The sequence below is a fragment of the Rhinopithecus bieti genome, unplaced genomic scaffold (assembly GCF_001698545.2).
Source record: "Rhinopithecus bieti isolate Rb0 unplaced genomic scaffold, ASM169854v2 scaffold_67854, whole genome shotgun sequence".
NCBI classification, from domain to species: Eukaryota; Metazoa; Chordata; class Mammalia; order Primates; family Cercopithecidae; genus Rhinopithecus; species Rhinopithecus bieti.
This window is the reverse complement of record NW_016825575.1, coordinates 169670-192164: the sequence shown is the minus strand read 5'-3', so window position 1 is coordinate 192164 and position 22495 is coordinate 169670. Positions and strand designations below refer to the sequence as shown.

The window sequence follows — 22495 nt, the reverse complement described above, 5'->3', positions numbered from 1 at the left end:
CACTCAGAGAAGGAGTTGTGACACACAGTGGACGAGGCAGTAGGGGCTGAGAACTGAGGCCAAGTCCTGAAGAGGGATTTAGTTGAGAGGTGTTAGTGGCCAAAACACAGCAGCTGGGAGAATCCATGTTTCAGTCCTGATTGTGGGGATCTGGAAGGTATACCACTTCAGCCATTGGAGTATCTATCTTCACAAAAATCCCTTGGCAGCTTACACAGGAAAAAGAAGCAAAACCCACAATATATGTCATCTTCTGTTGTGAAACAAAGATATTTCACGCTGATTACCCTATGAGGACTTGAGTCTTACTGATTGTTTTACTCCAGCATAGGGCTTAAGCACAGTACAGTATTCAGTTAATTAATGTTTATTGAGTTTAATTGAATTGACTACACTCTGGCTGTGCATTTTCATTTACACAAAAAATACTGAAAATTTGTTGTTTTAATCGGATGTACTCACCATCTGATTCAGATAAAATTACCGTTTTTTTAGTGAGCTGCAATAGTGACAAATATCTCCTGTTATGCCTTTGTATATGTTGTGTTCCTGACTGTTCAGCTATTCCACATGAGGTACATATCTTCTTATTGTATTGACATCATATCAAAGTACAAATCTAAACCATTTAATGCAATAAAGTAAATTAGTCCTATGACTTCCAATTTGTAGACCATACATTCTTGGTAGGGAGCTTAGTTTCTACAAGGGGTCTGGAGTAAAAGCAGCATTTGTTGAATAAATAACATGTTGCACATACATGTGTTTTGGTGGATTTAAATGTTTGTTGTAATTTTCATAAATTATTTATATATTTTTATAGTTTATAAGATGATTTTTGGGAAAAATAATTATTTTCTTTCTGTAGAACTCCAGACTAGTAAATCCAATTACCAGCTTTCCCTGTTACTCATGCCAAAAAACTTGAACTTCTTCTTGCCTGTGTTCCTTCTCTGAGAACTCACATTTATGTCATTCCCAAATTCTTTTGTTTCTTTTGTCATAAGACACCCAGAATCTGACCAGTTCTCACCATCTCTGCCATTGCCATGTGTCGGGGTGGCCTCTCTGGCTGGATTCTTGCCATCGCCTCCCAGCTGCTCCCCTACTTTTGGTTCACTCTTGCTCGCTTAGTCTGTTCTCCTTAGAGCTGCTTGATTGATCCTTTTAATATCTAAATTAAATTATGTTATGTCTGTTCTCAACAGTTCCCAATGGCTCCCCACTATGACCTGCATTTCCCTACATGATTCCATTCCTTGCTTTCACTCTCCAGTTATCTCCTGTTATTTTACCTTCCTTTCTCTCCACTAGCCACTTTATCCTCCTTAATTTTTCTCAGGCTTGGCATGCAATTACCCACCTCAGTGTCTTTGCACTTGTAATTCTTACTGCTTGGAACACCCTTCCTACAGATTACTGTATGTTGCCCTCCCTCATTTTCTCTGGGTTTCTGCTTAACTGTCACCTTATCATCATGTCATCCCTGACCATTCTCTATAAAGCAGCAAGTGCTGTTTTTTTAATCTTCCCGTATCTGCTTTACCCTGCTTCATTTTTCTCAATAATATTTATCGCTATTTTATGTTTTCTTACTTATTTAATATGATGCTCACCCAATACTGGAACAAAAGATCCTTTTGGATAGGTACTATTATATATATATATAATGAAACATCCCCAAAGCCTAGAACGGGGCTTCAAAGAAGGCATGGAATACATATTAAGCAAATAGAAGAAAGAAAAAATAAATAATCCAGAAAAAGATTTTCTAATTTGTTTTAACATTTTATTTTATATTTTCTCCTTAGTGACAATTAAAAATTCCATCTACTATTACATTTCCCCCCAACACTTCCAATGGTTTTATGCCATTGGAATAGGACGTTGCTAAAACAGGCTTTTCACAAAGTTCTGAATTACATATTTTTTCTCTTTTGGCCTTACAGGAGAAGGATGAAATACTGCAAGTGGTAGAAGTTTATTTTTACCTTAAAATACACATCCTAGTGCATGTTGCGAGGCTCCAAATATATGTATTCTAAAACGTTGATTTACATTTACCCTCAAAAACTAAAAGCAAAGGGAGTTTGACTTCTTTGTTCTTTCATAGTAAATATCCTCTGTAATGAGAGACTTTCGTTTTAAAAAAAAGTCCTCAGAGAAAGCAGCACTGTTACTCAAATTGTGTCTGTCAAATTGAATTTCATTTGTGAATTTGTGCTAGTTTAAAACATTTAAAATCAGACATTTTGACATAGTTTTGGATTCAAAGGAAATTATAATTACAGCAGTTATAAAGCAAGGAAAAAATAAAAAGCTGTTGAATCATCTATGGAGCATATTGCATAATTTGTAATTTTAGACTCTCAGTAATTCAATTAATTTAACATGACAACTTTTCTGTGCTTTACAACTTGGCAATTTCCAGCAATTTAATAGGTTCCCCCTTTTTATTTCCAACCATTCCCATAAGATTTACAAGTCTTAGAAATATTAATTTCAATCAGAGTACAGTTTAGCTTAAAAATTCATTGTTAATTGTAGTTATTCATTCATTTCAGAGAGTTAACGACGATCCAGCCCAGTGGCATTTGTCAAAATGAGCAGTCAGTTCATCTTGGGTTTAGATACTAAGCTGGAACACTTAAAATTTAACCTAATGATATGTTTAGTAACAATAAAGTTGTAAACAAATTTATAATCTATGCTTAATACAAATTTTAACATGACTTTAAAAATACTGAAGACATGAATAACAATAGTGAGTTTTCACTGTAAAGAGAGCTGTGACATAATGTGGGAGAAATTGAAATTATTGCAAATAGAAAATAATTTTGAGAAATGTTACTGTCATAAAATTAATAATTTTACACTGATTTTGAAAATCACTCGATTTAGAAGATCAGTTGAAATGTCTACTTCCTCATATATAAATTTTTAACAGAATAGCATCTTCACTGCTGCATCATGAAGTGAAATCAGTAAAAGTGTTATTTGGTGAAATGCTTCGCTCTGTGATCTTATGAGAGTTTTATTATCTTATTCCTAGGTGAAAAATACCTGTTGTTTGTAATCATCTTTAACATTAACTGGACAATGTTTAGATGATATGTAAATCAGATTATGATGCTTAACCATTATTAACACAGCAAATGAATTTTTACTCTCGAGTTCATAAATCCACAAGGAGCATTTTTAAATATAATATCCTTTTAATAAAACTAGAGATTTAAAATTAATTTTACATTATCCCCAAATACTCCAAATATTATACTTTTGTTATATTTGTTTTACTAGTCTAGACAACTCAAATAAAATAGCTAATCTTTTATGATATTTATTTACCAATTCCATTTACATTTATACTGCATTATGTTTTATGTTCTATGGATAAAAGCTTTAACTTGTCAATGTGACTATTAGGCTGTTTAGACATTAAATTCAGTTTATTTTTCTCTAGGCTGAATCTCATTTATTATTGCACCAAATACAGTTAATAAATACTCTTTTATGGAGATTATTTATTCTGACCTGAATCTGCCTTAATCATGGAGATTAAATGAGACTGACAAATAATAGAAAGAACCTTAGGGTGTCTGGTTGCATATTTTGTTATAAAATGTTTAACTTATATGCATAGATAAACTAATAAAACCTCAATATAAACATAAGCTTTAGAATGCAAGGGTTTATTTGGTGGATTAGATGACACCAATCCAGTCTTTTCATGACTGCCTCCCCTTGAGGTACTGAAAATCTGGATTATCTTTACTTCCAAAAGAAATTACCAGAGACCCACTGGCAAAGTATTTAATAAGACAATTATTTTCCTTTAAATGCACGCAGTGTGTAAAATCTGAATTGAATATGAGATTTGAAAGGGAGGGGTATACAAAGAGAACATGCTTATTTTCTGATTTCTTTAGCCCAAGAAAGATAATGTTGAACTGAGAATTGGCGAGAACAAGGTAACTGACCTGGGGATCTCACAGTTTTGTGGAGACAGTGATTTGCTACCGCTGCATATATGAGGCCTTTACACTTGTTCTATTCTTATTACCACTTGGGCAATTTCACATCTCTTGTCATCTTGCTCTCCATATCTCACTGTTAAGTCTCCAGACATTGACTATCCTCACCCTACACCATCCTCCGTTCTCAGAAAGTAATCATGCCTACCTTTCTTTTCACAGAGAAAATGGAGACAATGAGAGTTCTACTCACTAAATTTCTGGCAATACTTCCCACATATATTTTTGTATTCATCATTATTGTTTTCATTTCAGTCTTAAAGGAAAAGTAATTTATCAAGAATCTTGTTTGCAAGTGAAAGAATCATAGCACCGAGTATCCCTCTGTCACCTGCTCATTTTCCAATAATAGTTAATCACCCTGAAATAATATTCTTATTTTCTCTTACTTTCTCACCATGAAGTTTTCCATACTCCAGGGCTTTCTGGAAACTGCTCTTGTTAAGGATGTCCATATCTTCCTTATTGTTACCATCAGTGGACTTCATCCTCTTTCTTTTCTCTGTCATGTTATATTGCTGATTATTCCTTTATTCTTAAAAACATCCTTTTTGGCTTTTAGACCATAGTATTTTTAAAGATTTTTTCTTATCTTGTTACTCTTTTCTTATCAGTTGACTTTGCTAATATCTTTTCCTTAGGTATTGATGTCCTCCAGATATTGATTCTGGGTGCCTCTCTTCTTCTTCAATGCAATTTCCCCCAAACGATTTAATCAACTTCAATTCTCCATTGATGATAATAGAAGTCTCTTTCTTCAGGTCAGCCTCTTTATCTGTATGACTTGCAGGCATATCATCTTTAATATGTTCAAAATAAACTATCCTTGTTATCTTGCAAGCTTTCTCTTCTATTTTTGGGGGGCCTTTATCAACTTGCTTATCAAAGTCATTTATCATACCCTTTTAATTATAAAGTCTTACTTATACAGCTTCATAATTAAAACTTCATTCTGCCTTCTCTCCATTCCCACTGTCATTGCCTGAATTCAGGGCCCATTATTTATCACCTAGGTGATTGCAGTAGCCTTAAAATTAGACTCTAGGCCAGGCGGTGTGGAGACTAAGGTGGGTGGATCATTTGAGGTCAGGGATTCGAGACCAGCCTGGCCAACACGGTGAAACCCTGTCTCTACTACAAATACAAAAATTAGCTGGGCGGTAGTGGAGCGCACTTATAATCCCAGCTACTCAGGAGGCTGAGGCAGGAGAATCGCTTGAGCCTGGGAGACGGAGGTTGCAGTGAGCTGAGATTGCACCACTGCACCCCTGCCTGGGCGACAGAGTGAGACCATGTCCCAAAAAACAAAACAAAACTAGACTTTATTTTTTAGACTTGATGGACTTTGGTGTGTTCTCACATTATTGTCATAGACTTTTTGGTAACACAAAGTGTTTCATGTTACTTTTCTGCAATTTATTTTTTAAAATTTTTATGGGTACATAGTGGTATATGTATGTATGAGGTCCGTGCGATGTTTTGACACAGGCATGCAATGTGTAAAAATCACATCATGGAAAATGTGGTAGCCATTCCCTCAAGGATTTATTCTTTGTATTACAAACCATCCAATTATACTATTTTAGTTGTTTAAAAATGTACAATAAAATTATTGACTATAATCGATCGTTGGGCTATCAAAGACTAGGTCTTATTCATTCTCACTAACTATTTTTTGTACCCACGAACCATCCTGACTCTCCTCCCCCACCCCACTACCCTCCTCAGCCTCTGGTAACCATCCGTTTACTATCTATCTCCATGAGTTCAATTGTTTCGACTTTTAGATCCCACAAATAAGTGAGAACATGTGATGTTTGTCTTTCTGTGCCTAGATTATTTTACTTAACATAATGACCTCCAGTTCCATCCATGTTGTTCCAAATGACAGGATGCCATTCTTTTTTACGGTCGAATAGTACTTCATTGTGTATATGTACCACATTCATTTATTTTTCTGCCTAAATATTCTTGACATACAAATAATTTTTCCATTTAGTATCATATTTCAAGATTTAACTCATGAGTCTTCACCTAAAGTACTGTGTTCTGCACGTTTTTATTATACTTCTTATCACACTTATTTGAATCTGTTTGTGTAACTTTTTTTTTTTTTTTTTAACTGATTTCTCAGTATGGCATAAATATAGAGACTGTGTGATACAGATGCTTCTCTCCTTACAATGGGGTTACATATCGATAAATCTAATAGATGTTAAAAATATTGTGAAATCGGAAATGCATTTAGTACCCCCATAAACTCCTTGTAAAGTTGAAAATTTACAAGTTGAGCCGTCAGAGATCCAGATGCTCCTTGACTTATGATGGGTTTATATCCTGTTAAATCTATGATAAGGTCAAAAAATTGTTAAGTTGAACTATTATTAAGTTGGGGAGCATCTGTACTTATCCATCTGCCCTCGTGCCAGGTATAGTAACTTGTGCTTAATAAGACTTTAATACACCTTTGAATGAATGTATTTGTGAATGTCTAATAGATGTAACTAAGAATAAAATGAGGGTAACTTAAAGAGAACATATGTATATTAAATATATTATTTTTTGCAGAATTTATTCAATGAGACCACTTTCTCATTGTGTATAAAATATTGAATGCATATAAATTCAATTTCTTCATAACATTCATTTGACCAACTTCAGTCAGACAGTCCTTGATTCCCACATTTGACAGTTTGCACATATGCTTAGAAAAAAAGAAAGGAAGAAAAAAAGAAAACCATGCTCTCTCCATTAGAAGAGTTGGCACTATCAACTGTTTTATTGTCAAAACTAAATATAATTTTACCAATGATGATGACATTTAAGAATACACATTTGTGTGTAAGCTGACCTTTAAGACAAACAGTTAACAGAAATACATCTAGGAATATAGTGGGAGAACCACCAGCATTGAAGTCATTGATTGCCATGTTACTGACAAAGTATTTAGATGGAAGAAACAAGAGACTGAGTTGTCTCCCAAATGGTAAGGGTACTATGTGTATTTTTGCAGATTTATTATTTTGGAATTGAAAAATTTTAAGAAAAAGTTATCATTTATGATGACAAATGCTAAGAATCCTGTAGCAGAAGTTTATTGTTGGATGCTGATGCTAATTCTTCCCAATGTGGTACTTTATAAAACAAATTTTAAATTCGACTTGCTTATTCTCAGGACCAAAAGATGATAATTTTTCTGTTTGTCTGCTTGAAAATATGCAGTATGAAAACTCTTAAATCAATAGTTTGTAGTACAGGGAAATAATAATTACTGCTTAGAAAAGAGTAATTTACAATCATATACTAAATGAACAGATAAATTAACAAAAACATTTATTGAACTTGTGCTAAATGCACTGAGCACAACCATGAACAACACACATGGCCCTTACTCTCTTCGAACCCAGCAGCATAATTTATCTCTTGGATTAATTCAGTAGCCTTTTATAAGATCTCCACAACTCTCTGACCATCGTCTAAACCATATTTTAGAGTAATTATTGTAAAACAGAAATCTTATGTAATCTCCCTGATTAAATCATTTCAGAAATTACCCATTACTCTTAGAATTAAGAGAAAAATAATTTTGTTTTTTCTCTGTAGGCTGTGATGGTTTTGGCTCTACCTTTCTTTATATTCTCCTTTCATACTCTCCCCCATTTATTTCTGTTGTCTAACCACTCTTTCCTTCCTTAATTTATGTAAATATCCTACTTTTTTGTGCCATATGACCTGTGCTCTTTCTGCTTTTTCTATATAAAATGGTGCTTAAATATTTTAATGAAGTTAAAACACATTTTACCCAAATTAATGGATGCTGCTTAGGCCAATGGTTATAAAACCTGTTACATAAAGAATCCTTTGTAGGCCGGGCGCGGTGGCTCAAGCCTGTAATTCGAGCACTTTGGGAGGCCGAGACGGGCGGATCACGAGGTCAGGAGATCGAGACCATCCTGGCTAACACGGTGAAACCCCGTCTCTACTAAAAATAGAAAAATTAGCGGGGCATGATGGCGGGCGCCTGTAGTCCCAGCTACCCAGGAGGCTGAGGCAGGAGAATGGCGTAAACCCGGGAGGCAGAGCTTGCAGTGAGCTGAGATCCAGCCACTGCACTCCAGCCTGGGCGACAGAGCGAGACTCCGTCTCCAAAAAAAAAAAAAAAAAAAAAAATTCCTTTGTAAATTTATAGAAATGTCATAGCTTAACCAAATACTTCTTGCATAAATATAAATAGGCACAATATGATCAAAACATTTATTTAAAATTATACATTTAATATAGATTTCTTATTATTCAGTTAAGTGGTGTATTTTTTTAAGCAATTATAAACCGTGTAGATCTCTCTTCTTTATTGCAATAAAATTATGGTAATTTATATTTTATTTTGTTTTGTGGCATTTTATATAATTATGCAATATTTCAATGATAGCTAGATTGTCAGCAAAAGCTTAGATTATACTCAATATAATTCTACTTAAGTATAAGATTTAATTTGAATACTAAACCTGAAAGCTTCTTAACTTTGAATGCTTTCTATTATCAAGTAATGCTTGATTTTTAATTTGTCTAGATTTGTGAAGAGCTTTAGAGTACTTGATGAAATTTTATTTGAAAGCCTCAATATGGTCACAATTTTCTATTACTCAAAGAATGTGTGTGTGAGTATGTCTATGTTTGTGGCATACTACATAAATAATGTATTACAATACTTGTATGTATATAAGTACTGGTTACTTTGGAAAATATATTGCTCTTCTATCTAGTTTGACTTGGCAATGAAATTACAAAGAATTGTTGCAGTTTTAAATTTATTATTTTAATATTTCATCTTATTAATAAAATAATAATGTAAATGGTCACATAATTTCTTTCCCCAGTAGCCTTTTATTGAGGCTACAGTAGACAATATATTTACTTTCAATGGAAGAAATAGTCAACTTCCCGTGAATTAAGGTAGATCAGATTTTATAGAAATGTTTGTATGCCCTACACAAGTGAATTCAATATGGTATAGCTCTGATCTTTCTGAAAGGTCTTTGTTTTAAGGTTAAAGAAAGAAGATTATTTTGTTTGTATGTTTATCACTTAATTTTGTATTCCTATAGTTTTTCTATATGATGAAGTACATTATGGAAGCACTACAGAGTATAATTGGAATAAGCAAAAGCATAAATAATAGGACAGATTTGCCTATAATTTTTACTTGTTTACTTGTTTATCAGGCTGCCAATTTATAAGGAACTGATTTCACCCCATAAGACTAAATACTATGTAATTTTTAAACATTTGGTGATAACTGTTAACATATCCTCTTAAAATATATATCTATTTTAATAATACATATATCTATCTTTATGGGTAGAATAGAATTAGCTTTTTAGTTTACCTAATAGGGACTATCTCTTGGATTACAGTGGCTATCTCTGGTTTCACTTTTTGCAGTTGGAGCTATCCACAGTCATCCACAGTCCAAAACATGACATGAAAAATTCCAGAAATAAACAATTCATGCTTTAAATTTCAGGCTGCTCTTGTATCTCACCCTGACCTGTCCGAAATGTGAATCATCTCTTTGTCCAGCGTATGCACGCTGAATATGTCCCCTACATTTTACTCTTTTTAGTAGCTGTTATGGTTATCAGAGGTCCAAGCTGAGGTCCCAACAGAGGCCCCAGTTGAGGCCACAGCAGCAACCTCACCAGAGAAACTGGCAGAGTAACTGATAGAAAAGGGAAAGAAGAAGGGAAAGATATGGAAAAATAAGTAGAAGAAAACAAGGAAATAGAAGAAAATGTTCAATTGAAGTAAAAGTCAAATGTATCAAACACTTTAAGCACCGAAGGAGCGGGAGAAGCAAGGTTTAGGTGGAAAACGTAGGTGTGGCCGGAGGAACCCCACCAGAACACGTGGCCTCATGCTGGAAGCCATTATGGAAACAGTATGACAGTTCCTCAAAACATTAAAAATAGATCCGTCATATGATCCAGTAATCCCTACTTCTGACTGTATGTCTGAAGGAAACAAAATTGGCTTCCTTTGAGAGATCTCAAAGAGATATCTGTACCCCGTGTTCATTGCAACATTCTTCACAGTACCTAATATATGGAAATATTCTATATGTGAACCAATGGATAAACATCTAAAGAATATGTAGTATATATTAATGTAATGAAATACTATTTAGTAATAAAAAAGAAGGAAATTCTGCCATTTGCAATCAGATGAATGAACCTCAAGAACATTATACTAACTAAAATAAGCCAGACAGAAAGACAGCTACTGTATGATCTCATTTATCTGTGGAATCTAAAAAAGTTGGAGTATTAACAGCAGAGAGCAAACAGTGGTTACCAGGAGACTGGGGGGCTAGGGAAATGGGGAGATATTGATCAAAGGGTGTAAACGTTCTGTTATAAGATGAATATAAATATTCGGCATTATGTATATAAAATAAAATGAGATGAATATGTTCAAGGGATTTAATGTACAGCATGGTGGCATGGTGCCTATAGTTAATAATACTGTAATGTATAAATTTCCTAAGAAAGTATGTCTTAAGTGTTCTCAATACACAAACACATACACACACAATAGTAACTGTGTGATCAACTTGATTATGGTACTCATTTCACAGTGTGTATATGTATCAAATCATATTATACACCTTAAGTTAATACAATTATTATTTTTCAATTATACCCCAATAAATTTGAAATAAAAAGAAAAATAACTAAATAAAGGCATTAATGACTTCCATTTGATGGTTCTCGTGCTAGGTATTTTTTACAGACTTTCATCATTTTAAGTACTACAAGAACCAACTAGCATGTGGCCTTAGAAATGTTCAAATAGAATTTAGGTAACTTCTGATTTTTTTCCTAGTGGAACGATTCTATCTGTATTAGAAGTTTTGCCATATTGCAAATGTGGGCTTTTCTCAGTTTCTTTATTCTGCTTCCCAGTGCTCTTTGTGGTGGTGGTGGTTGTGTTTTGTAACTAGAAATAAATTTCTATCTAAATACAAAACTTTCTTTAATCCCTCAGTGCCATATTAATCCCCTTGTTTCTACCATTTGATTCTTCTAGTCTATTTCATTAACTCTACTAAAAGAGAGTATTGAGCCTCAAATAGTTTATTTCCTAAGAATGAACAGTTAAGTAATATGCAGACTGAAGACTTCTAGATAAGACTCAAATCTTTACCTAATTAAGCTGTATTTATAAAAGCAAATTACTCTTTAAAACAATACACAGGCTATAAACTGTTTCTTTGGGATAATGGCACACATTCTTCCTATTTATTAAATAAATATATTTCCCAGAAGGAAGTGGATAATGATGTATTATAGTAAAAGAAAGAAAAAAAAAGAAGAGAAACAAAAGAAAGAGAAAGAAAGAAAGAAACAGCATTTAATTTAATCATCATTCTTATCACACAGCTGGCACAGATTTTTAACTTACTTTGTGTTAGGTCTCCTGCTTTATGCAATTTATAATATTTTATTTACTTTTTATAATCCTATAAAGGTGGTTATAATCTATCTGTAAGCATTATGTATTTAAAATAAAGTGAGTTACCATCCCTATTTTCATAAGAGAAAATCCATGTTTGGTGGAAGTCAAATAACTTGTTGAGGTTCCCACATACTCCTGCTACATAGGGAAGCTGTTAAGATTCTAAAGACTGACTTCTTCCTCTGCCATGGCAGACAGTAGAGAATATGAACAGGTGTAATACTCTTCTTAATCTGTAATTATGTGTTTTGCAACATTATTGACAGAAAAATCACCTTGCTTCTTGGCATTTGTTCAGACGCTGATTTAATGTCTCTTGTGATGGAATATACAGACTTCTGAACTTGCCAAACAAATTGGAAAGTAAAGGTTTCCAAGGACTTTATGGCTGCCAAAGGACTATTGTGAATTATTATAAATATAAATTATCCCCTTGCCAGACTACAGAGATTACTTTCATGTTAGAAATAGGCAAATGTGAATTGGCTTATTTGGTGGGCATTAGTGAATAGTCTATTGTCTTACTTGGCCAACTACAAAAAATTATATCTAGAAATTTTTAGCTATATCATTTGATTCACTTTATATCATGTATCTTTATAAAAGCATGTAATTAACAAGAACTCTTCTGTAATTATCCTGACAAATTTCCTGGTTTCTTTCAATAAAAGGAATAGTTTGCTCAACTTGCAGTATATCAAAGACACTATATATATATCTATTTTGTGTTTAGACATTGTAGTGTCTGCATAGCTATACTATTTTATAACTTCTAATATTTTAAGTCTTATAACATTTCTTCCATCCCACAGCTTTCCTTTCAAAAACTAATTTTTCATTAGTTATTAATTGGAAGAACTTATGTGATTGCAATATATGTAGTTATTTAAAATCATAAATATTGAAATGATTGTATTTATAACATTTTTTGAATAGACAACTGTATGTATTTTATGTAAAAAATTAAGCTCTATAGTTTACAGTGTCTTGAATAACAGCTAGTGTTTGGGAATGAGACTATGTTATCTTAAACGTTTATTAGCTATTTGACGTTGGAATATCAGGTTAAAATGTGTAAGCTTCATTTTCTTTATCTATAAAATCAGGATAATAATACCTACCTCATAGACTTGAAGTGAGAATTAAGTGAGATAATATTTAAAATCTTATAGGGAGACAATAAACTTAGCTACTATCTTTATTTTTGTTAGATTTCAATATTATTAAATCATTTATGTATCCAATACTGATATCATATAAATTCATGCTTTAATCTTGTAACCTTTTCATTTTTAAATATTTTCTGGGACTATTTTAGACGATAAATTAGATAGTATCTAATCTGCTGGAAAATATCAATGAAGCTATGATATTTACAGCATAACTTACTAAAATTCTCTATATTACAGATTCTGAAAACTCAGGGAATTTAAGGGAGAAATAAAGTCAACTTGTTGAAATAAATGTATGCCATAAATAGGCCTGCAGAAAACATTCCTATCAATCAAATCTATTTGGAATATTTAAGTATATTATAAAATTACTTTTACAGGTCTGATAAAATGGTGGTGCCAGCCTGTTTTAACTCATTAGAAAAAGAAATAATTGGAGATGAATTTAATGTTCTTTGGCCTTTTTATCATGTAACCCTTGTTTAATTATAGAATTTCAGTGTTATATTACATAACTATGCAAAATATTACTTAATAATCACTTCTGAGATGGTTTTTAAAAACCATGTTATGTATGCTTATCATAGTTTCCCATACCAGATATAGGCCACTTATCAAAGGAACTTGTATTTAGTAATTCTGTGCAGTTAGTCTTATTGTGGTCCACTTGATGGCAGTATTGCACTTGGTAAGGTCAGTCTTTTTGCGTGTTTTTTTTATACTTGATTTCCCGTGTAATAGTGGAAGTAAGCTTTTTAATTAAAAAATGAATTATGAGAGACTTATTTTCTGCTAATACCTCAGAGGTTATGATTCAGAAATGTTTTGTGGAGGAACCAAAAGAACATAGTAAAATTGTTATACGTCAGAGGAGAGACACTCTTGAGAAATGAGAAAATCAGGGTTTTCCAGGATTTAAAATTCATGACTCTGAAAGATTTTAGCTTTGATCATTCTTAATAGAATTTTCACTTACAGGAAAAGGTAACCAGGGATTGTATTAAAAAAGGAATGTGCATTCATTAGTTAAGAGGTCAAGTAACAAACTTCAAATTTGACAAATTATGGTGTGTACCACAAAAATAATTGACCTCAAACGTCAGGATAAATGTTTCTGCTTCTATCCAATTGATATGATTTAGAAGGTCAGTTAAAACTATCGGGTCAGCTTCTTCGCTAGCAGGAAGCAGTAAAAGGGCATTTCCTGCTTCTCAGTTTTTAAAGCTTTACTGACAGCAAATCTCACAAATGATAATGAAAATACTATAGACAGAAAGAATAATAGTTAATTCTGTCCTTATTGTTAAAAGCCCTTATCCCCCAAATTAAATCAGTCTTACATAAAGTCCCTCAAAAAATACATGAAGTCCTTGGGAACTCACTTGGTTTTAAAACCTAATTAATAAAACTTTATAAGAGATAACTTTTAGTTTTTATCTGAAGTGTAACTGTAAGAAAAAAGAACTTCTTGTAAAATATTTTGACAAAAGATGTTTTAAAAATAGGAATAAATAATACATCAAATAATCACTTCAATATTGTGATTTATTTATCTGACTAAACTTTTATCTAATACACATTTATATTTCTTCAGCTTGAGTGGTAGTGATTTAGATTTAAAAATGAAGGTACACATTCCATGTAGTCAAAGTGCTTCTATCTCTAGTCTAGTCAGATAACTCCACCGACTTTTACATCCTCCACCACCAACTAGCTCTGTATGACTTTGGCCAGATTACTTAATCACATTTTCCTCACTTCAAACCTGATAGTAGTATTGATATTAATTAGTTCATGGAGAGTACTTAGAAACAGCACCTAGTACAAAATAATCGTCAGTAAATGTCAGTTATTTTCTTTATCCAGCAGTTGATAATAATTTGTGGACTTACATATTTAAAGCACATCTTAAGTACATTTTTTTAGAAGAAAAGATTAAATTTTTATGTTGATCTTGCCAAATTCGTTGTATTTGTAATACAAAATATGAATTATATTATTAAATGTGGTAGATTTGATGTTTTGTGAAGGTTACATTTGGGGGAGAAACAAATATTAAACCTTTGTAACAAAATGAGTTTAGTAAAGTATCAGTATAATTTGAGTTAATAAATTGCAAACAGGTGTCAGGGAATTGTCATTTTTGACTCTATTCGTTGGGATGTAGGTTATGAATGCTTAATCACAAACATCAACAAATATTCATTCATTACTTTTTAAGGCACTTAGGTCATTGTAGAGCATGCCAGGAATTATAAATGATCATTTCATCCATAAGGTACTCAGAATATAGTTGGAGATATATTGTCTAAAATTCATGAAAAGATACTTTTACAAAATGTGATGACAGTAATGTGGTGTCACATGGCATCATTTATCCAACTGCCAAATGAACGTCATAAGGCATGATGTGTTACGAATTCAGAGAGAAGATATGACAGGCCTAAATGTTGCTGAAAAGGATTAACAGAAGGGGTGATAGTCTAGTTGAGCCTGAATAATAAGTTTTGAATAGGAACATTAGAAAGAAAAGACCATACAGAGAGAGTATTGTTTGTCCACAGTACTCAAAAAAGGGAGTAATGATAATAAGGCAACTTAAATAAAACATAGTATATGAGAATGCTTTCAAAATTGTAAACTAATATAAAAATGAGTTATAACTGTGTACTTTTGGAAACCATTTTTAAATTCAGTAGAATATACCTCTTTTATTTATTTATTTGCCAAAACTAGTAGTTTACATACTGAGCATATAACCTCTAGAGCATGGCTTTTAGAGTACATAAAATCAGTTTTCTGGGCCGGGTGCGGTGCCTCACGCCTGTAACCCCAGCAGTTTGGCAGGCTGAGGCGGGTGGATCATGACTGCACCCGGCCACCATATTCTCTACTTACAATAAAAAGGCATCCACTGGCAGGCGAGGTGGCTCACGCCTGTAATCCCAGCACTTTGGGAGGCCGAGGCGGGAGGATCATGAGGTCAGGAGATTGAGACCATCCTGGCTAACACGGTGAAACCCTGTCTGTACTAAAAATGCAAAAAATTAGCCGGGCGTGGTGGCAGGCGCCTGTAGTTCCAGCTACTTGGGAGGCTGAGGCAGAGGAATGGCGGAAACCTGGGAGGCAAAACTTGCAGTGAGCCGAGATCACGCCACTGCACTCCAGCCTGGGCAACAAGCGATACTCTGTCTCAAAAAAAAAAAAAAAAAAAAGCATCCACATTGGATGCGTCCAGGGGAACTTGGAAATATAGAAACTTCATCATTCTTTTATGGTCTTTGTCTGGTGAGGTCTAGGAGGAGTTCATTCCGCAGACAGAAAAGAGTTGTTCATGGATGTGTTTCTGTCAACATCCATTGGCCTAGCTGGTCATGGTCAACATAATGTATATGAATTACTATACCGTCAAAGATCACCATATTTTCAAAGAAAAGATTGTATACCTTCAGATATAAATTACACATTTCAAGCAGTACTCAACATTATTTTATAGTGCACAACTTTTGTCATAGTATTTTCGTTTACTCAGACTATAATCAAGAGAAATAGCATTGAATGATTTTTATGATACTAATTTACATAATTTACAATGGTACATCCATAGTTCATTCTGTCTAGGTGAAGGCTTTAAAGGACGTGTAGGTGACATTATCTGAACATACTTTGAATCTAATTTTCTCAAATTGAATCAAATGTTTTCCTATAAAATAACTATCCATATTTTTTCATTTCCAAGGATAGGCACTCTTTAAACATATACAATACTTTCTATAGTAGTAGAGAGATAGTTTATGATAGTAGTTGAAAAGTTAATTATTAAAAGTTTACCTCAGGTTTCAGCAAATAGCAGGTTCTCAATAATTATTAGCAACTATTGTGAGTGGTACAAATTCTACTGCTCTCCATGTTGCTTCTGCTCCACCTCTCCCTCTCTATTTCCATCTGTTCTACAATATCTAACTAAAATAAATTTACAACTGATTTTCTTCTATTTGTCCTCTTTGACTATTTCTCTGGGAATTTTAGATTATGTACAAATTGGACAAGGAGGTCTATGCCTCAAAATTGATTTAGAAAACACTCTTTTTAAAATTTTTTAAGTTTTATTTTGGATTCGGGGGTATTTGTGAAAGTTTGCTATATGCATATACTATGTGACACTGAGGTTTAGGGTACAATTGAGCCCATCACCCAGGGAGTGAGCACAGTACCCAATAGGTAGTTTTTCAGCCCTTTCGCTCCTCTACCCCTCGTCTAGTAGTCCCCAGTGCCCATTGTTTCAGTCTTTATGTCCACATGTACCCAATGTTTTGCTGCCATTTTTAAGTGATAACATGTGGTATTTGGTTTAGAATGAACAATTAACCAATATTATGGTGGAGCCAAAGGATAATGGGAGACAGTTCTCTGTGAGTCTCTTGTGTTTCTGCAAGTTTTGTAAGCAGAGGCACTGACAGTTTTTGACTTCAAACTACCTTTCCAGGGACGTTTATATAGGAATGTCTGTCTTAGGTGATATATAGAGTCTCTCTCTTGAGCAAAAAGCAGGTTGTTCACTCTCCACTATAATAACGTGTCCTTCTAGTGCAAAAGTCAGGCAGGCTTACTTTCCACTTTAAAAGATTCAGATTCTCAAGCTCAGGAGTCTTCTCTTGTGTCTCCTTAATGAAAATTAGGGCTCGGAGAACCCATGTTAATACTGACACTTTGGTTATTATCGTTGCCGTGAGTAGTAAAGTTCTTTGACTCTGACACAGGGATCTTGTGTCTTATGTCAACATGCATGAAATTATTTCATGAAATTTAAATTTTGGACAGATATTACTGGCATGTATGGGAAAATCTCACAACCTTTACAGTTCTTGACAGGGTGTAGGGCAATAGAGTTTTGGTGAAAAACAATTCCGAATGCCAAAATGGCATGCTGAAGGTACTTAATATAAACTTATACAGTTAAAATTGTATCCAGAATTTAAGAAAACATTTAATGTTTTTCATATATCACCACAAATGTAAAAATGATGCTAGTCAAATAGTTTAGAAGCATTAATCAATACATACATTGTTTACTTAGAAAAACCAAAGGCTAAGTGTAATTGAGAATGATCACATATTTATTTCTAGCTCTTCTTCTAAATCTCATTTCTTTAGCAAAAGAGAATATGGGAATATTAAAATGGGACCAAATTAGTTAGAAAAGAGTCCTACCCACATGCTGCCTGAATATTTCTTTCCTTTTCCACTGGCTTCTCCACTTTTCTTGCCCTGATTCTGCAGAGGGGCTGCCATAGACACAGACATCCCTCTGTGTTTTTGATCCTCAGTCTACTCTTCTTTGATTTGCCAGGAGTTTCTGGTAAAGCAGAAAGTTATTCCATGGACTACATTCTGATTACAATGAACCTGGCTTCCTCCTTTGCAGTTAATGCAGTATATCAATAGTTTCATACAAGGGATGCCTTTCTAAGTTGTGTGAGTACATTTATTTTGTCAATCTGTAGACTTACAGATTTGCTCCTGGATAATTGCAAATAGAGTAAATTTATATTATTATTTAGAGTGAATATGGATCTCAGATATTTATTTATTAAACATTTAGTGTTGTATTGACATGAGCTTATCAGTATTAAGTCATTAATCCGCACAGTAATTCTATTGTCCCTATCTTACGTTATAGAAAGCTTACCTAAGATTATACAGTAAAATATGGCAAAGCTGGGACACAATATAAGCAAAAGAACATAGATTCAAAATAGCTGTGGTCCCTGTTTTCTAATTTTCTACAAATTCTAGATTGCTTCTCTCCTTGTCAATTGCTTACCAAACACTTGTCATAGTATTTTGTAGTCATTTGATTTTGTTGCCTTCTTAAATAAATAGTAAACACACTGATACCAAGAATATATGTAATTTTCTGTTACATTTGTTTTCTTTCATTTTGCATTGCTAATCATGAAGAGAAAATCATAGACTTTTGACATATAATAGTGGCCACATAAATTGGTGAATGAATATCAGCGTGGCACCTAAAGTACACCAGATCTGTTGGGGGGTTCTCTTTGTTTTATATTTCCTAACTTTAAGTGCACTCATGTGTTTGAGAGTTTTGTTCTAAAATGACTACTTATCCAAATGCAACTTGGCTGCCTACCGTGATTTGGCAAATAAAGACTTTCAAGGGCTGAAAGAAAAAATAAATCTTAAGATTATATTTAATAACAGCATGTACCTTCCAAAGATGCTAAAGAAAATCGTGAAGTGAAACAGAAAACTGTGATATTATTTTATTAATATGTGACCTACAGTTTTAAACTTAACGTATCTTATAATTTTATTTTTCAGTAATTGCATCCATTTCATTTTCCCACTCATTATTAGGGCAGAACCTTTCTGTAGTGGTCTGATGTTGCCAGGTAGAGTGCGGAAAAATTCTCCTATAGATACATGTTCATTCTGCAAAAAGATGGGATAGTATTCTGTAATGCAAAGTGAATATTTATGCTGTCGTGGTATCTCATAAAATGTTTGGGAACACACTTTGGTTTTTAGTTTTTGAAAATTATCATTTTTTATGTGAAAGTTTGCTGTATTGTTGGAAAGCAAGAGCAAGAATAAAAGTAGGAAATGATTTTGCTTTAGCAAGTTGGTTTTACCAAGTCTTTCTTCTTCTCTTGAAACATGGTGGGAGGAAAGAGCTTTATATTCAAGCTAAAAATAATCTCTGGGCGACACCTACATTTTTACCTTGAAATAGACAATAAAATACATTCCCAGGGATTGACCATAAAGGGGTGTGGGGAGTAGAATACTTGAGCCATTTCAAATTGTCTGGCTCTCCCGCATGTTCAGGTAACCATCTATCTCCCTGTACTCATATTTTTCCCACTAATTGAATCCTCTTTATTCCAAGGATTAAGTTAAGTGTCTTTAAATGGAAAAATTTGGAGATTTTATGAATTGCCAAATGAAAATGAAAGGTTCAGAATCACTAAAATTGATGGTATTCTGATTTTAGAAGTTAGAAAATATTGCAGTTAAAATATGATATTCAACTTATTTATTGGTGAAAATATAAGCTATAGAATAAAATGTAAAGCCACATATATATTTATCAAAATCTGCATAAACATTGTACAGAGTTTATATAATAAAAAACATTAAAGTAGCTTGATATTTAAAATATGTAGCCAATTCTACTTTAAATTGCATTTTTATTACTATCTACTTAGCCCTAATTACAGGGTGGGAAATATTAATGTTTTGTGCCTACCAGACTGATTGCTGTAAAGAAAACAGTTAGTGTGAGGATGTGGATATTAAACAAAGTAAAAGGCAGTTAATGCCTGAAAATGGGAAGTTCTTCAAAGTGGAGCTCACACGGAAAAGAAAAAAATAAAAGAGAATCTTATAGGTCAAAATAAAATTTTGAAAATATCAAACAAAATAATTATAAACTAACCTATTTTTTTTTTCGTTCATCCATACAATGACTGAACATTTTATAGCAGGATTTCATGGTGTGATAAAGAACCTAATGATAGTTATTTTTAAGAAACACTATCAGTATGGAACTTTGAAGGCCTAAACTCAGGACAAAATATATGAGATGTTGACAGCCTATGGCAGATTTTTAATTGATATTGTAATCAGTGAAATTGTTAGTATTGCATGTATTCTTGAGGGGAAAAAGATAAAAGGAAATTATTTTTGAGTTTGAAGTTTAGTGTGCACTTTAGCCTACAGCTAGTATTCATAGAAGATTTCCACAGTCTCAGTTGTGTTTAATATGAAAAATTTAAAGCATAATACATAAGGTTAATACAGAATTCAATGAGCAACATAAATTTTATATTTTTATAACATCCCATTTGGCTGTCCCAATTCATGTTGATGTGTGTGTGTATTCTAATACTATATTTATGTATGTCTATAAATATATATGTGCGTATATACATATACACACATATATACATACATTTCTAATATGTTCCTTCTATTTCCTTCTCAATTTCTACTTGAACTAATCAAAATATACAGACTTTAAAGATCATAATTTAAGGAATTCATGATAATTTTTAAACAATTGTGTGTACATAGGATTATTTGAAAGTTCATGTGTACCAGTCAGTTAATTCATTGCTTTGTAGGTTCCTATTTGATGCTCAAAATTAATAGGTAAAAACTGGATATGCAAAGGATTATTGGACAGGAGAATCCTTTGAATACTTACTATTTTGAAATACTTGAAGAATCAGAAAACCATAAATATATAAGCAACTATTGAACTGTATATAAAGTCTGAGTGAGTTAAGAGAAGGAAGGTGATTTTATACTTAAACCATGTTTAAAGTAAATACATGTTTAAATATTCCTGCTTGATAATCATAATTGATAAGTGAGCAAACATTTGTTTTTGCAATGGGCAAAGACCTTGCTATCAATTATACATGTGAGATCATCTTTGTTTTAGTTTTCCTTCTAGCATATTATTGTAAAACTAATAGTATACAGAATAACAGTTTCTTGCATACTACAGCATTTTTGTCTGATTTTTTTTCTTAGTAGCCATAGCCAAAAATTACATTTCAATGCCAAAAAAGTCATGAAACTCAATGTTTCTATAAAAGGCGTAATCAAAGTATGATTGAAACCTTGGTTACCAGTAAAGCTGTTCAGTATCCATAGCCATGGTAACAGTAAGATTTAAAATAATAGCAATAGCGTATCTATCATGAAATTATGTTCATGTTATTCTGATTAGTCATTGCATTTATAAAATTATAATTATATTTCCAAATAAATTTCTTAGCAAATACTACTTTCTATTCAGTTTCATTTATAACAGCTGAAGACAAAGATGTTAGTATCTTAATAACTTTGGAATCAGTATCATTGTGTGTGTTTTTTCTCTTTTCTTTTAACAGAGAACTGGGTTTAACTTTTAAATTGTAAGTTAACAATTTATAAGTGTATAAATTTATGGGGTACAAAGTGATGTTATAATTTATTAATACAAGGTGGAATAGTTAAGCCAGTTAATATATCCATCACCTCAAATACTTAACATTTCTTATGGTGAGAACATTTGAAATTTAAATTTTGAAATGCATAATACTCTATTATTAACTGTATTAACCAGGCTGTGCAATAGACCTCAAAAAATAAAAAATTCCACATTTCTGAGATTTTGTACCCTTTGACCATTATCTCATTCTCCCCACCTCCAGCCTCTGAAACACATTGTGTATTTTAAACACAACATTTAAGGTAAGAGTTTAGTTATTTGGGTTTTTATTATACCCAGTGAAAACTAGATTTAAGCGACACAATTCAGGAGATGTCATTAATTTTGTATGTAATAGTTGAACTAACTAAACAAGTAAGTGGATAGCCTTAGAAACCATGTGTAGAGTAGGAGTCTTTTGTGATGGCCAAATAAAGAGAGAACACAGAATTCCCTTAGTACAAAATTTAATAAAAGATATGTATAACTTAACAAAATCAAAACAAACAAAATAGTTTTAACCTGTTTGCATACAATACCATGTCTTTAACATGAAGCACATGGGAGTAGATAAGCAATCATTGTGGAAAGCCTATGAAAATTCACATGCGCTCTGTTGGAATGATTACAGGGTGTTGACAGAATTGTCAGCATTAATAAAACCAAAGAATGAGATATAAAATGAAGAATTGAGATAACTAACACTACTAAAGCAAAAAGACAAGAGAAAGTAACAAATAGTGGAACAAACAAACATTTAAATGCAT

At 32.8% G+C, this 22495-nt stretch overlaps 1 protein-coding gene across 1 annotated transcript in view; it reads left to right on the top strand.

Annotated features, from left to right (window-relative positions):
• Positions 1-22495, top strand: part of CCSER1 (coiled-coil serine rich protein 1) — a gene marked incomplete at its 3' end in the record, with an annotated part of 317033 nt that overhangs the window by 207591 nt on the left and 86947 nt on the right. The window lies entirely within an intron of this gene.